Below are 16052 nucleotides of genomic sequence, written 5' to 3' on the forward strand. Positions count from 1 at the left end.
TCATTGTAAGTTTCTCTTACCCTGCTAAATATTTCCATGCATTTGTAAACTTGCTCTTGCATCTACCGTTAAAAATTTCTCTCTTGACCTCAAATATCCTCATTACCACTGTTCCATTTATTCTCTTCTCTAATAGCAAGGCTCCTTTCAAACATTATCCTCTATACATTCACTATCTCACCTCCTGTACTCCTATTTCCAATCAGGTCATAGAGCCAACCACTGAATTAAACAGGGAAAGTTTAGTATAAAGAACTACTAAACCACAATAAGAGCAACTGTAAGATCTCAGAAAAGTCCATGGGCATCCTAGGACTGATAGAGAGCATTCAAAGAGGGAAAAACATCAAATAGTAGCTCTGGTGATCTGGTCAGCCACCACTGGTATATTTTTACACCTATAGTATTGACTGAAGGTGCAACATGTACTCCTGCAATGTCATTCCAATATCCTTCACTTAACATGTGTGTACTGTAAAAAAAATGTTTAAAGGAATTTCATCCATTATTGTGTGCATATATTAAAAAGTGAATTTGGAGCTGAGAGGAAATAAATTAGCCAATGATACACCCCTCATTTTTTATTTTTAATCAGGACTTAGTGTACTTTTGAAGTGTGAAAACATTTTCAATTCTGGAAAACTCTTATTTTTTTTTTATTTCTTTTATTATTATCTCCTTCTCATTGTCTTTATTCTTTTTTTCCTGAAAACATTGTCATTCCATCCCCCATCTTTTCTGTTTCATTTTCTCTCTGGGTTACACCACATAGCAGAGTGTAGAGTTAAAAACACACACACTGGATTTATATTATCTGCATTCAAATTCTGGTTCTACCACTGTATCCACTGCACAGCATATTTGAAAAGACCCATAAGATGCCATCAGGTATGCTCACATAAGGCTTTCACAAGGTAGGCAAACAGGAGGGGAAATGTTCAGGCAATCAGAGAGGTTTTGTAATTTTGCATCCTGACCAGAGTGGATAAAATTTCAGTTGCTTCAAGACTATACTTTCAGGGATCATTTCTATAGTTTGTTACTAGAGAAGGTTCTCTGAACATGTAGAGCACCCAAAACCACAAGGAGGAAATGCAACGCTTTCTCCTGAGAGTGAAACCGGCACTTGGTTCTGCTTCTGCAATTGCCAATGGCCACTTAATGGTCATTCTTCTCTTCCTTTGGGAGAGTAAGAAGGAGAGAACGTGGTCTGAGTGGTAAGAAGAAAAAAGTTTCTGTTGCTTCACACTCTTGGTAACATTAGGGGGAAAAGGAAATGAAGCAAGGAAGGAGGACAAGCATAGGGTGTGTTACTGAGCTGGCCACTGCTTGATATTAAGTGCAATTGAATGCTTGGTCTCAAGGGGCCATCTTCTAAGATATATATGTAATTTACTATCTCAGGACAGTTAGTCCAGGAATAGGAAGGGAGGAAAATGTGGTCTCTAGCTCCCTTATTTCATACATCAAACTTTACTGAAGTGGGAATTTACCCTCATTCAATACTGTGCTTGTATGCAAGTGCCTCCTTTTTCAGCATTAACAAGGAAGTGTAAGAGTGAAAAGCATAGACATATGGCACAGATGTGGTGTGAGCACTATCTGCCTGTGCTGTAGTGAAGGTGCTGTGTAGGTTGCTGGGTGGAAGCAAGTGGCTGACACCCCAAAGACAGTGAATGCATAAGAGGTGTCCAATGCTATGATTTAATGTTGGTAATTTTGTTACTTCTGAGTTTCTGAAGTTGAAAAATGGATCTTCCAAGGCTATCAGGGATTTTAGAAGGCATAATTATGCCCTCTACCCTAGGATCTTGTGCTATTAGTTTATCATCTGGCCTTTAATTCATCATTAATTGAACAAATAATTATTTAGTAACTAGCATGGGCCAGGCACTGTTCTGAGTTATTGGTTTTAAAAGAACCTAAGTAGGATCCAAATGGTCCTACTGTCATGGTCTTCCTCTATAATAGAAGAAAGACAATCAGGAAAAAGATGAAATAGGTACTATCAGAAAATTATAAGTATGTTTTATAAACTAAAGCAAGGGAAGGAGATAGACAGTATTCAGAGAGAGGTCATGGAGGGCATGGGAAAGGCAGTCCCATGACAAGAAGGTAGTCATATTTGAGCAAAGAATTTAAGAAAAAAACTAACAAGTGTTGATTTGGAAAGAGAGAGATTTAGGCAGAGGGAATAGCAAATGCCAAGGTCCTGAGGAGAGAGCATGCTTGACTAGTATAGTTGGACATAAGATTAATATGAGGAAGAGGGCAGATCTCTGATCATGTCTGAATGTACAGACGATTGACATGAATTTAGTCATTATTTTAAGTACATTGGAAAACTACTGGAAACTTTAAGGAGGAAATGGAATGATGTAATCTGTGTGTGTTTTTCATATTGGTTTGGTTTACATCCACTCAGTTCAGTTCAGTCGCTCAGTCGTGTCTGAATCTTTGCAACCCAATGAATCGCAGCACTCCAGGCCTCCCTGTCAATCACCATCTCCCAGAGTTCACTCAGACTCACGTCCATCAGCTCAGTGATGCCATCCAGCCATCTCATCCTCTGTCGTCCCCTTTTCCTCCTGCCCCCAATCCCTCCCAGCATCAGAGTCTTTTCCAATGAGTCAACTCTTTGCATGAGCTGGCCAAAGTACTGGAGTTTCAGCTTTAGCATCATTCCTTCCAAAGAAATCCCAGGGCTGATCTCCTTCAGAATGGACTGGTTGGATCTCCTTGCAGTCCAAGGGACTCTCAAGAGTCTTCTCCAACACCACAGTTCAAAAGCATCAATTCTTTGGCGCTCAGCCTTCTTCACAATCCAACTCTCACATCCATACATGACCATAGGAAAAACCATAGCCTTGACTAGACGAACCTTTGTTGGCAAAGTAATGTATCTGCTTTCGAATATGCTATCTAGGTTGGTCAAAACTTTCCTTCCAAGGAGTAAGCATCTTTTAATTTCATGATTGCAGTCACCATCTACAGTGATCTTGGAGCCCCCCAAAATAAAGTCTGACACTGTTTCCCCATTTATTTCCCATGAAGTGATGGGAACGGATGCCATGATCTTCGTTTTCTGAATGTTGAGCTTTAAGCCAATTTTTTCACTCTCCACTTTCACCTTCATCAGGAGGCTTTTTAATTCCTCTTCACTTTCTGCCATAAGGGTGGTGTCATCTGCATATCTGAGGTTATTGATATTTCTCCCAGCAATCTTGATTCCACCTTGTGCTTCATCCAGCCCAGAATTTCTCATGAGGTACTCTGCATAGAAGTTAAATAAGCAGGGTGACAATACACAGCCTTGATGTACTCCTTTCCCTGTTTGGAACCAGTCTGTTGTTCCATGTCCAGTTCTAACTGTTGCTTCCTGACCTGCATACAGGTTTCTCAAGAGGCAGGTCAGGTGTTCTGGTATTCCCATCTCTTTGAGAATTTTCCACAGTTTATTGTGATCCACACAGTCAAAGGCTTTGGCATAGTCAATAAAGCAGAAATAGATGCTTTTCTGGAACTCTCTTGCTTTTTCGATGATCCAGCGGATGTTGGCATTTGATCTTTGGTTCCTCTGCCTTTTCTAAAACCAGCTTGGACATTTGGAAGTTCATGGTTCACATATTCTTGAAGCCTGGGTTGGAGAATTTTGATCATTACTTTGTTAGCACGTGAGATGAGTGCAATTGTGTGGTAATTTGAGCATTCTTTGGCATTGCCTTTCTTTGGTATTGGAATGCAAACTGACCTTTTCCAGTCCTGTGGCCACTGCTGAGTTTTCCAAATTTGCTGGCATATTGAGTGCAGTACTTTCACAGCATCATCTTTCAGGATTTGGAATAGCTCAACTGGAATTCCATCACCTCCACTAGCTTTGTTCGTAGTGATGCTTTCTAAGGCCCACTTGACTTTACATTCTAGGATGTCTGGCTCAAGGTCAGTGATCACACCATCATGGTTATCTGGGTCATGAAGCTCTTTTTTGTACAGTTCTTCTGTGTATTCTTGCCACCTCTTCTTAATATCTTCTGCTTCTGTTAGGTCCATACCATTTCTGTCCTTTATCGAGCCCATCTTTACATGAAATGTTCCCTTGGTATCTCTAATTTTCTTGTAGAGATCTCTAGTCTTTCCCATTCTGTTGTTTTCCTCTATTTCTTTGCATTGATCACTGAAGAAGGCTTTCTTATCTCTTCTTGCTATTCTTTGGAACTCTGCATTCAGATGCTTATATCGTTCCTTTTCTCCTTTGCTTTTCACTTCTCTTCTTTTTACAGCTATTTGTAAGGCCTCCCCAGACAGCCATTTTGCTTTTTTGCATTTCTTTTCCGTGGGGATGGTCTTGATCCCTGTCTCCTGTACAATGTCACAACCTCATTACATAGTTCATCAGGCAGTCTCTCTATCAGATCTAGGCCCTTAAATCTATTTCTCACTTCCACTGTATAGTCATAAGGGATTTGATTTAGGTCATACCTGAATGGTCTAGTGGTTTTCCCTACTTTATTCAATTTAAGTTTGAATTTGGTAATAAGGAGTTCATGGTCTGAGCTACAGTCAGCTCCCTGTCTTGTTTTTGTTGACTGTATGTAGCTTCTCCATCTTTGGCTGCAAAGAATATAATCAATCTGATTTCAGTGTTGACCATCTGGTGATGTCCATGTGTAGAGTCTTCTCTTGTGTTATTGGAAGAGGGTGTTTGCTATGACAAGTGCATTTTCTTGGCAAAACTCTATTAGCCTTTGCCCTGCTTCATTCCGTACTCCAAGGCCAAATTTGCCTGTTACTCCAGGTGTTTCTTGACTTCCTACTTTTGCATTCCAGTCCCCTATAATGAAAAGGACATCTTTTTTGGGTGTTAGTTCTAAAAGGTCTTGTAGGTCTTCATAGAACCGTTCAACTTCAGCTTCTTCAGTGTTACTGGTTGGGGCATAAACTTGGATTACTGGGATATTGAATGGTTTGCCTTGGAAATGAACAGAGATCATTCTGTCGTTTTTGAGATTGCATCCAAGTACTGCATTACGGACTCTTTTGTTGACCATAATGGCTACGCCATTTCTTCTTAGGGATTCCTCTCTGCAGTAGTAGATATAATGGACATCTGATTTAAATTCACCCATTCCAGTCCATTTCAGTTCGCTGATTCCTAGAATGTCGACATTCACTCTTGCCATCTCCTTTTTGACCACTTCCAATTTGCCTTGATTCATGGACCTGACATTCTAGGTACCTATGCAATATTGCTCTTTACAGCATCGGACCTTGCTTCTATCACCAGTTACATCCACAGCTGGGTATTGTTTTTGCTTTGGCTCCATCCCTTCATTCTTTCTGTAGTTATTTCTCCACTGATCTCTAGTAGCATATTGGGCACCTACTGACCTGGGGAGTTCCTCTTTCAGTATCCTATCATTTTGCCTTTTCATGCTGTTCATGGGGTTCTCAAGGCAAGAATACTGAAGTGGTTTGCGATTCCCTTCTCCAGTGGGCCACATTCTGTCAGACCTCTCCACCATGACCCGCCCATCTTGGGTTGCCCCATGGGCATGGCTTAGTTTCACTGAGTTAGACAAGGTTGTGGTCCTAGTGTGATTAGATTGACTAGTTTTCTGTGAGTATGGTTTCAGTGTGTCTGCCCTCTGACGCCCTCTTGCAACACCTACTGTCTTACTTGGCTTTCTCTTACCTTGGGCATTGGGTATCTCTTCACGGCTGCTCCAGCAAAATGCAGCCACTCCTCCCTACCTTGGACGAGGGGTATCTCCTCACCACCGCCCTTTCTGACCTTCAATGTGGGATAGCTCCTCTAGGCCCTCCTGCGCCTGCGCAGCCACCACTCCTTGGACGTGAGGTTGGTCCTCCTGGCCGCTGCCCCAGGCCTTGGGCGTGGGGTTGCTCCTCCCGGCTGCCACCCCTGACCTCGGAGGCAGGGTAGCTGCTCTCAGCCTTCGCCCCTGACCTCAGATTTGGGTAGCTCTTCTCGGCCGTTCCTGCACCATCACAGCCTGGCACTCTTGGCTGCTGCCCTTGACCTCGGACATGGTGTAGCTCCTCTCGGCCATGCTTAAGAGCGCCGGTCACAGCCGCCCATGCTTAAGTGTGCCGGTTGCAGCTGCTAGATCATCAAAAAAGCAAGAGAGTTCCAGAAAAACATCTATTTCTGCTTTATTGACTATGACAAAGCCTTTGACTGTGTGGATCACAATAAACTGTGGAAAATTCTCAAAGAGATGGAAATACAAGACCACCTGACCTGCCTCTTGAGAAATCTGTATGCAGGTCAGGAAGCAACAGTTAGAACTGGACATGGAACAACAGACTGGTTCCAAACAGGGAAAGGAATACATCAAGGCTGTATACTGTCATCCTGCTTATTTAACTTCTATGCAGAGTACCTCATGAGAAATTCTGGGCTGGATGAAGCACAAGGTGGAATCAAGATTTCTGGGAGAAATATCAATAACCTCACATATGCAGATGACACCACCCTTATGGCAGAAAGTGAAGAAGCACTAAAGAGCCTCTTGATGCAAGTGAAAGAGGAGAGTGATAAAGTTGACTTATAGCTCCACATTCAGAAAATTAAGATCATGGCATTTGGTCCCATCATTTCATGGCAAAAAGATGGGGAAATGGTGGCTTATTTTGGGAGGCTCCAAAATCACTGTAGATGGTGACTGCAGCCATGTAATTAAAAGACATTTACTCCTTGGAAGGAAATTATGACCAACCTAGACAGCATATTAAACAGCAGAGACATTTCTTTGCCAACAAAGGTCCATCTAGTCAAGGCTATGGTTTTTCTAGTAGTCATGTACGGATGTGAGAATTGGACTGTAAAGAAAGCTGAGTGCCGAAGAATTGATGCTTTGAACTGTGTTGTGGAGAAGACTGTTGAGAGTCCCTTGGACTGCAAGGAGATCAACCAGTCCATCCTAAAGGAGATCAGTCCTGTGTGTTCATTGGAAGGACTGATGTTGAAGCTGAAACTCCGATAGTTTGGCCACCTGATGTGAAGAACTGACTCATTTGAAAAGACCCTGATGCTGGGAAATATTCAGGGCGGGAGGAGAAGGAGACAACAGAGGATGAGATGGTTGGATGGCATCACTGACTCAATGAACATGAGTTTGGGTAAACTCCAGGAGCTGGTGATGGATAGGGAGGCCTGGCATGCTGCAATCCATGGGGTCACAAAGAGTCGGACAAGAGTGAGTGACTGAACTGAACTGAACTGGTCTATTTTTAATCACTCTGAGTAATTTTTAAAGACTAAAGACCAAGGGACTAGTGATTAAAAAAAGACGACTAGCCTCTAACTCATGTTTATTAGTTGGATTGCGATGCACCTGAACGATGGTGGAGAGAATATAGGAGATAGTGTTGGGGAGTTGGCTCCACCAGGAGTATGTTGGCATAGTTATATGAAGAAGGGCTTTGGGACAGGACAGCAAGCAAGTACCTAGAGAGAAAGGGTGTGTAAAGAATAGCACAGTGTTAGTCTCAGAGACTGGCCTTCAGACCCAGTTTTTCAAATTTGATCTGAATCCAGGACAGCATGAGGAGAGACAGGGAGCTTTAAGGAGATTCTTTGAGATACTGGGACACAAACATCATTGTCTGATGCTCAGGGAACAAATCGTGACATTGGGAAGTGAGTATCTCTCTCTCTCTTTCATCAATGAGCACAGCTTGGATTCAATGCCTTGACAACTGGACTAGAAAGCAGCCCAAAACTGAGGCTCAGCAATGCCCTTAAAGGCAGGGATAGAATATACAGAAGACTTAGAATTGCCAGACACATGAATGAGCTTATTTCTGAGCATGAATCTCTCTTGGGTCTGTGCAAAATAACTTCTGAGACATCAGGGGACCCAGAGGAGATGTGTTAGAAGATGGGAGAAGAAAATTACATGGTAACTAGTGATGGTAAACCAGGGGAAGTCCTTCAAGGACTCCTCATTTCATTGGGATAAAGAGAGGTTCTCAGCACTGCTACCTCTCTTGCTTTTTTCTGCTTTCCTCAGACTATGTGAGTCATCCACAAGAAGTCTCTTCCAATCCTATGGATGCATCTGCTCTCTTTTATCATATGGCCTTTATAAATGTTATTCCCACTCTTTGGATACTCTTTCCCCTTCTGTCTTGCCAGGGATAATTCCTACTTATTTTAAAGTTTCACCTTTGAGGCCACTTGCCCTAGAATAAGTTTCCTACCATCATACGCTGGGCTATGTATTCCTTATCCTTGCTTCTATGGTGCCCCAAATACTAAACTCTCATAGCACTTAACTACAAGGGAACTGTTTACTCATTTAGTTTAGTCCCAACTAGAATGAAAACTTTATGATGCAGGGATTGGATCTGTGACTTGTTCATCTTTGTATCTCTAGTCTCCAACATAGTTCCATAGGAAATTAGCAGATGCTCAAAACTATTTAATGAAAAGAGGTAGAAAATTTAAAAGGAAGGGAAGAAAAGAGACAAGTTACAGATAAGGAGTGGGTACCCTTACCCTGTACCATTCTCTTTAATTCAGCTTTCAGTGGAGTGGCCTCACTACTGAAGTTGATAGAAGGTATTGTATCTGCTGAGTTGAGAGAGAACCTACTTAAGGTTTTTAACTGTGAGAAATGAATTTCTTTTGTTTATAAATCACTCAGTTTATGGTATTTTTGTTATATCAGTCCACATGGTATGGAAATCCTCTCCTCTAGAGGTCAAGAACCCTGAACAAGCCCCCAGGATGAAAGGTTGCAGCTGTAAGCCATTTGATACACCAGGATTTATGACCTCTGGAGGAGAGGATTTCCAACCAGGGTCAGAGACTTGACTAATTGGAGTTTTTTGTGTAGCAAAGTTTTAATAAAGTGTAATAAAGATGGGGAAAGCTTTGGACATAGACAACAGAAGGGGAAAGAAAGTGCACCTTTGCTAGTTTTTAGCAAGGTGTTTTATGCCTGTGAGAAAGCTGTTAATCAGATAAGAGAGATACCCTCGAGGCTGAGGGAGTTTCACCAGGCCCCTCTCCCACAACATGTATTTTTGAGATAGGCTGGCAAGAGGTGTGTCATTCCCTGGCCATGAAACAGTTGGCAAGAATACTGGTTGTTGAGCCATTATCAGCCCAAGGTTTGAGAAAAGAAAAAAGGTTAGTCTTAGGTGGAACAATTTTGAAGAAAGGCAAATTTCAAAGCAAATGCATAGTTTCATTAACACAGCTTAAGAAAAACATTTCCATAAGAAAAACACATTGGTTAGCTCAAGGCAGAACCAGGTATCCTCAACACAGAATTAAAAGAAGCCTCTGTTAGTATTGTATAGAGAAGGAAAAAAAAAAAAAGTCTGCCACTTGCAGTCTGTTTCCTCCTGCTGCTTGGGGACCTCTGGCCTTCCTGCTTGTTACCTCTCAGTTTTTAGGGATTGGGAAGGGAAAAGCAGAAAATGACTGCTAACGGATAGATGGCTTATCTTTAGAGTGATAAATGCAACAACCATGTCAAAAATAGGCTATTTTGAAAGGTCCATACATTTGGAAAGAATATGTACAGCATGGGGAAATATGGCCATCTATACACAGGCTCAAAGAATGCAAACAGACAAAAGTGGAATATTTATAAAAAGCCACACAATATGGAAAGTTTTGCTCATTAGAAGGCAGGATAGCTGATGGGAAAAGCACCAGCTGTTGCTGCTTTGCCGGGAGCCAGCATGGGAGTTCCCACCCATGACAAGGTCATGTGGGAGAGCCCTGACGGGCAAGGCGAGTCAAGGCTCGAGGACCACTCCGCCCCCCAACCCGGATCTGCCTGAGTGTCTACCCCCAAACCAGAATCTGTCTGTTTTACTATTTTATGACTTTCACCAACTCCTCTGACATTAACGGGGGGCTATCACCGACCACCTTTCTCTGAAGGAAATCAACTTAAAGCTCTAATTAGCCTCCTGGGCATAATAAGAGTGTTTCAATCCAAACCCCTCAGATGGCTCTCTCTCTCTCTTTTTTTTTTTCTTTTAATTTAATTTTATTTTTTAACTTTACAATATTGTATTGGTTTTGCCATATATCAACATGAATCTGCCACAGGTATACACGTGTTCCCCGTCCTGAACCCTCCTCCCGAACCCTCCTCCCTCCTCCCTCCCCGTACCATCCCTCTGGGTCATCCCAGTGCACCAGCCCCAAATATCCAGTATCGTGCATCGAACCTGGACTGGTGACTCATTTCATATATGATATTATACATGTTTCAATGCCATTCTCCCAAATCATCCCACCCTCTCCCTCTCCCACAGAGTCCAAAAGACTGTTCTACACATTTGTATCTCTTTTGCTGTCTCGTATACAGGGTAATCATTACCATCTTTCTAAATTCAATATATATATGTGTTAGTATACTGTATTGGTGTTTTTCTTTCTGGCTTACTTCACTCTGTATAATAGGCTCCAGTTTCATCAAACCCCTCAGATGGCTTTCTAACTTGCCTGACAGGTTTACCCGGACTCCTACAGCTATGCATATGATTGTTTATAGTCTCACAACTGCGAGAGGCACAGGAAGCTTAAGATATTCAAATAGTATAGAGGCTCTCAGTGAGTTTATAATTGTTAAAATAGAACTAGTGAAAAATTTCATTGATGAGCCAATGCTTGCTGCCAAGTTTCTACATCCCCTGTATTGTATCCTTGGAAGTATATTAATTAATATAGTTGGTATATAGAAAAAATAAGTAGTGGCCTTGGTATTAACAACTTTAGAATTATTTAAGGTAATAAATTCTTTCCTTTGTTGTAAGCCCACTGCACCTTTGCCCTATAGGAATGCAACTTTATCTAACACCTTCAGAGGAGGGCATCAAACCTTAAAATAATTACTCTTAGAGAAAATAAGTCTTATGGTTGACAAACCTTTATCAGAGTCATAAAATTTTAACAGGCCTTCTGGCCAGAAGTTGATGTAAATCACCTAAACCATCTGTATATGATAAGTTTGCAGAAAAGAAAGCCTGGTCTCGATAAGGATCAAAGACTGCTGACTTTGCATGACTTTACACCCCCTATTATCCTCTATGCACAACTTAAGGTATATAAGCTCCCTTTAAAAATAAAGCTACAGGCCTTGCTCAAAGCTTGGTCTCCCTGTGTCGTTCTTTCTTGCTTCCTTTTCTCTCCTTTTCTTTTCTGTTCTTCCTTCAGGACATATAATTGGAGCACAGGAGTCCTCTGGGACCACTTACTTGCCTGGGCTTCTAAGACCCACTCGAGAAGTTGCCTAAGGTGAGGCACCTTCAGCCTCCGTGGTCAGAACAAACCTGATGTCATGGGTTTTATTGACTTTCCATTTAAACCAGTTATAATGAGCCCCTAATTTCTCTGCTTTGCTATCCTTTTTGCCAACGCCGTCCTCCAGAGGAAATCCTTGGATCCAACTGGGGCTTAGACCCCAGTACTGCTTATTCTACAAACGTGTTCTATAGGTTTAGTAGAATGGATTTAATAACAAATTTGGGTTTATGGAACTGTGTGATGAGCTAAGGGATGATATATCGTGATCCCAGAGAAGAATATCAAAGGGGCTGGATTTCTTAGGGGCTTCATATTATTTCTTCCAAAATTACCTATGTATTATTGCCTGAGTGCCAATGTTCACAAATGGTCTCATGCATGGCAGTAGTACTAACACTTTCACTGAAGAAAATATTTTAACAAGCAGTAGAGCTAAGCAGATGAGGAAAGTAAGAGAAGATGGAGTTCAAGGAAAGAGTAAAAGCAAAGTAGAGAACTCCAGGCTTAAAACCCATTTTGTACATTTTTTATTAACAAAAATAACTCAATGAAAATATATTTGCATAAACACTGCCCTGGGAATTTCTACCAGGACCCTCTGGGTTTTGTAAAGACCTAAGCGACGCCATGGACTGCAGCCTACCAGGCTCCTCCATCCATGGGATTTTCCAGGCAAGAGTACTGGAGTGGGGTGCCATTGCCTTCTCCGAATTAACATTATTATATCTCTTTCTGTTTACAGTACCTAGTTGGATTTCTAGTTGCTGCAGTAAGCACTAATATACTGACCAAGAGAATCATTAATTATATAGATGAGGCAGTGTTAGAAATTGCCCAACATCACCTCACTGTAACTTAGGGCAGAACAGAGATCCAGGTTTTTGGTCTCCAAGCCTAATTCACATGATCTGTTAATAATAGAGGATCTCAACATAATCTCAGAGAGCTTTGAAATATGAAGTAATTTTTCCCAGTGCTCAATGAAAAAGATGATTATTTCTTGAATGAGGCATTATCAGTTTTGGAAAACCAAAACATTCAAATTCACAATAGCAGAAAACATGTATAAGAAGAAAATTACAGCCAGAGAAAATAAGATGTATTTTATATGACTTAATGTTTATGTAATACTTCCTATTTGCATACAAATCTTTCAAATGTGTGGAATTAATATGAATCTTTTCTAATTATCCTGGTTTTTCTCAACATTAGCAGACTTGAAAACTTGGATTGATGATTCCAGTGAATATAATCTCATAGCCCTTGGGTAAAACCCTTTAGAATTCATTCAAGTAGATGTGAAAATAATAGGAAATATGTCATAGTTATTCTAATTTTCAAAAAGGACAAAGAAGAATGCTACAGATCATTGTTTAATGTACATCATGCTAAATTCTAGGAATGATAATTAAAGAGATATTTGAGGCTTTTAGAAATAAGCAAGTAAACATTTTACTTATTATTTAAAATACAGTGACAAATGAACCTTGAGTAATCTTTCTCAGAGTTGTTAAACTGATAAATAAGGGGAAAACCTTAGACACATGTGAAGGCATGTATTTTAGAAATAACTAGCAGATAGTGAGAAAATTGTAAAGATTCGGTTTATTATAAAATTGCCTTCAGAATACAAATGTTACTACAAATGTACATAATACAATGCCTAGGGAGTTAAGGGTCATGAAAGAGCTATAACCTTGCAACCACTGACTATATTGAATACAGTGTATTCATTGAACATGGTATTCAATATAGTGAATACATTGATATACACTGAATATCTGTATCAGTAGCTTTATTTATTGGAGCACCATTAAAAGTGCTCCAAAATGCAGATAGTTTTACCCACCAAATTAGATGTTTAATTTATTTTTAAACATCTAAGATAAACTAAAACAATATTTTAATTTATTTTAAAAATATTGTGGTTCATTTCAGTGTAATTTAAGATTTCCATATCTAGCATGTAAAGAGCTTAACACACCTCCCCACTACCTCTATCTCTCACTCCCTTTATTTCTCTCTCCACTCCTGGTTGGTCTGCTGGCCTCCCTTTCATAGAACATTTTCTCATACACATCATCATGACCTTCTTATTACTAAACCTGGGGAATACCTTTAGATAATTATTTTAATTCATTTACTTCTTGACAGGATTTTATACTTTGGAAAATTCCATTCCTTATTATCTGCTGCTGCTCTTCCTCCTTTTTAGAATCATGACTCTTTATAAAATGATTTTATAAATGATCATTACAGAATAAAATGAGATTAGAAACAGACAACACAGGAAAAATTATGTATATAAAAGTAAAATAATAATTTCCAAGTCTAACCAACTTAATATATCCATTAATACTATTCAGTAATCATCATTGTAGACAACTGTGAGGAGACTTACATGAACACACACACAGTAGTTAGCTTGAGAAAAAATTTATAATTCCTATTATAAGCTATTTCCCCTAGAAAGTATTGAATTTTACTTGCACTTAATAGAAAAAATAAAATTCAAGGAACTGATAAACTTTAGACAGTAACTACAATCAGTTATGATCATAAACGAAGATATTTTTCTTGTGGAAGGGAAGGAAAAATGATTAGTAGAAAAATTAGAGTAATTACTTTTTAAAGCCATACTATTCTTTTTGGTTTGTATTTGTTAATCCTGTTATAAAAGTTGAAGAAATTAGTACATTTATACTTCCTTCTAATTCCTAACTCATCTGTCTGATTCATATTACATTATTATATTTACACTATCAAAGTATATAACATGTGTAGTCTATCCTGTCTCCATATTTGTCTCATTTGTGTAATTTTGGTTCTATATTTGAGTCAAATGCTTTACTGTAATTTCTTAATTTCTGATCTATACTTAGAATAGTATCTATACTATACTACTGTTTGGGTTTTGTCTACATTCTTGATTGCTTAAGAATGTTTATGGTAACTCAGAAGGGCAATTTGGCTGGGTTAAATTATAGAGTTCATTTTGTTTTCCTTAAAATTCTGTAACTGTTGCACTGCCATCATCTGCAGTGGAGAAAACTGAGGCAAATACAATTCCCACCCAATCTGCATTTTACTTCTGTTTGTGTCTAGATGACCATAAAAGTATTTCTTTACCATATATTTATTTTTTATTGGGATATAGTTGACTTAAAATGCTAGTTTCAAGCATACAAAAAAAAATGAATCTGACATATGTGTACATATATCCACTCTTTTAGATTCTTTTCCCATATAGGTCATTACAGAGTGTTGAGTAAGTTCCCTGTGATTTAAAGTAGATCCTTATTAGTATCTATTTTGTATATAAGTAGTATATATAAGTAAATCTCAATCTCACAATTTATCCTTCTGTCCCCTTATCATTTGGTAACCATAAGTTTATTTTATACATCTGTAACTCTATTTCTGCTTGTAGATAAGTTCACTTGTACCCCCTACTTTTTTTTTAATGATTCCACATATAAGCAATGTCATATGATATTTGTCTTTCTCTGATTTCACTCAGTATGAGTATCTCTAGGTCCATCTGTGTTGCTGCAAATGGTATTATTTCATTCTTTTTTATGGCTGAGTAATATTCTGTTGTTTGGAGAAGGAAATGGCAACCCACTCCAGTGTTCTTGCCTGAAGAATCCCAGGGACAGGGGAGCCTGGTGGGCTGCCATCTATGGGGTCGCACAGAGTCGGACACGACTGAAGTGACAGCATAGCAATATTCTGTTGTAAATGTATCACATCTTCTATATCCATTTCTCTGTCAGTGGACATTTAGGTTGCTTCCATATCCTGGTTATTGTAAATAATGCTGCAATGAACATTGGGACAGGTGTATCTTTTTGAATTAAGGTTTTCTCCAGATACATGCCCAGTAATGGGCTTGCTGGACCACATGGTAGGTCTGTTTTTAGTTTTTAAAGGAACCTTCATATCGCTCTCCATAGTGGCTGTACCAGTTTATGTTATCATTAACAGAGTAGGACACTTCCCTTTTATCCACACTATCTCCAGCATTTATCATTGTACTTTTTAAAAATTAATTTTTATTGCAGTATAGTTACTTTACAATGTTATTAGCTTCTGCTGTACTACAAAATGAATTAGTAATATGTATGCATATATCCATTCTTTTTTCAATTTCCTTCCCATTTAGGTTACCACAGATCATTGAGCAGGGTCCCCTGTGCTAAACAATAGGTTCTCTTTAGTTATCTATTTTATACATAACATTGTTTGTAGTCAATGATGGCCATTCTCACTGATGTTAAGTGATACCTCATGGTAGTTTTGATTTGCTTTTCTCTAATAATAAGTGATGTTGAGCATCTTTTCACGTGTGTTTTAACCATCTATATGTCTTCTTTGGAGAACTATTTAGATATACCTATCTTTTAGATTATTTAGTTTTTCTTTTTTATATTGAACCATATTAGCTGTTTATGTATTCTGAAGATTAATCCCATGTCAGTTTCTTCATTTGAAAATATCTTCTCCCATTTCAAGGGTTTCTTTTCATTTTATGGTTTCCTATGCTGTGGAAAAATTTTTAAGTTTAACTAGGTTCTGTTTGTTCATTTTTGCTCTTATTTCCATTACTGTATAGAGTGGAATGAAAAAAATCTAAGTGTGATTTATTTCAGAGAGTGTTCTATCTATGTTTTCTTCCAAGAGGGTTATCATATCCAGCCTTACATTTAGGTTTCTAATCCATTTCGAGTTTACTTTTATGTATGGTGTTAGAATGTGT

At 39.2% G+C, this 16052-nt stretch overlaps 1 non-coding gene across 1 annotated transcript; it reads left to right on the top strand.

The window, feature by feature from the left end:
- The first annotated feature begins 1004 nt into the window (after positions 1-1004).
- LOC139183741 (small nucleolar RNA U3) lies at positions 1005-1219 on the top strand. The gene has a single exon (XR_011567357.1). It is a non-coding gene; the product is annotated as a small nucleolar RNA U3 (small nucleolar RNA).
- Positions 1220-16052: the final 14833 nt, after the last annotated feature.

The sequence above is a fragment of the Bos indicus genome, chromosome 6 (genome assembly GCF_029378745.1).
Source record: "Bos indicus isolate NIAB-ARS_2022 breed Sahiwal x Tharparkar chromosome 6, NIAB-ARS_B.indTharparkar_mat_pri_1.0, whole genome shotgun sequence".
Classification (NCBI taxonomy): domain Eukaryota; kingdom Metazoa; phylum Chordata; class Mammalia; order Artiodactyla; family Bovidae; genus Bos; species Bos indicus.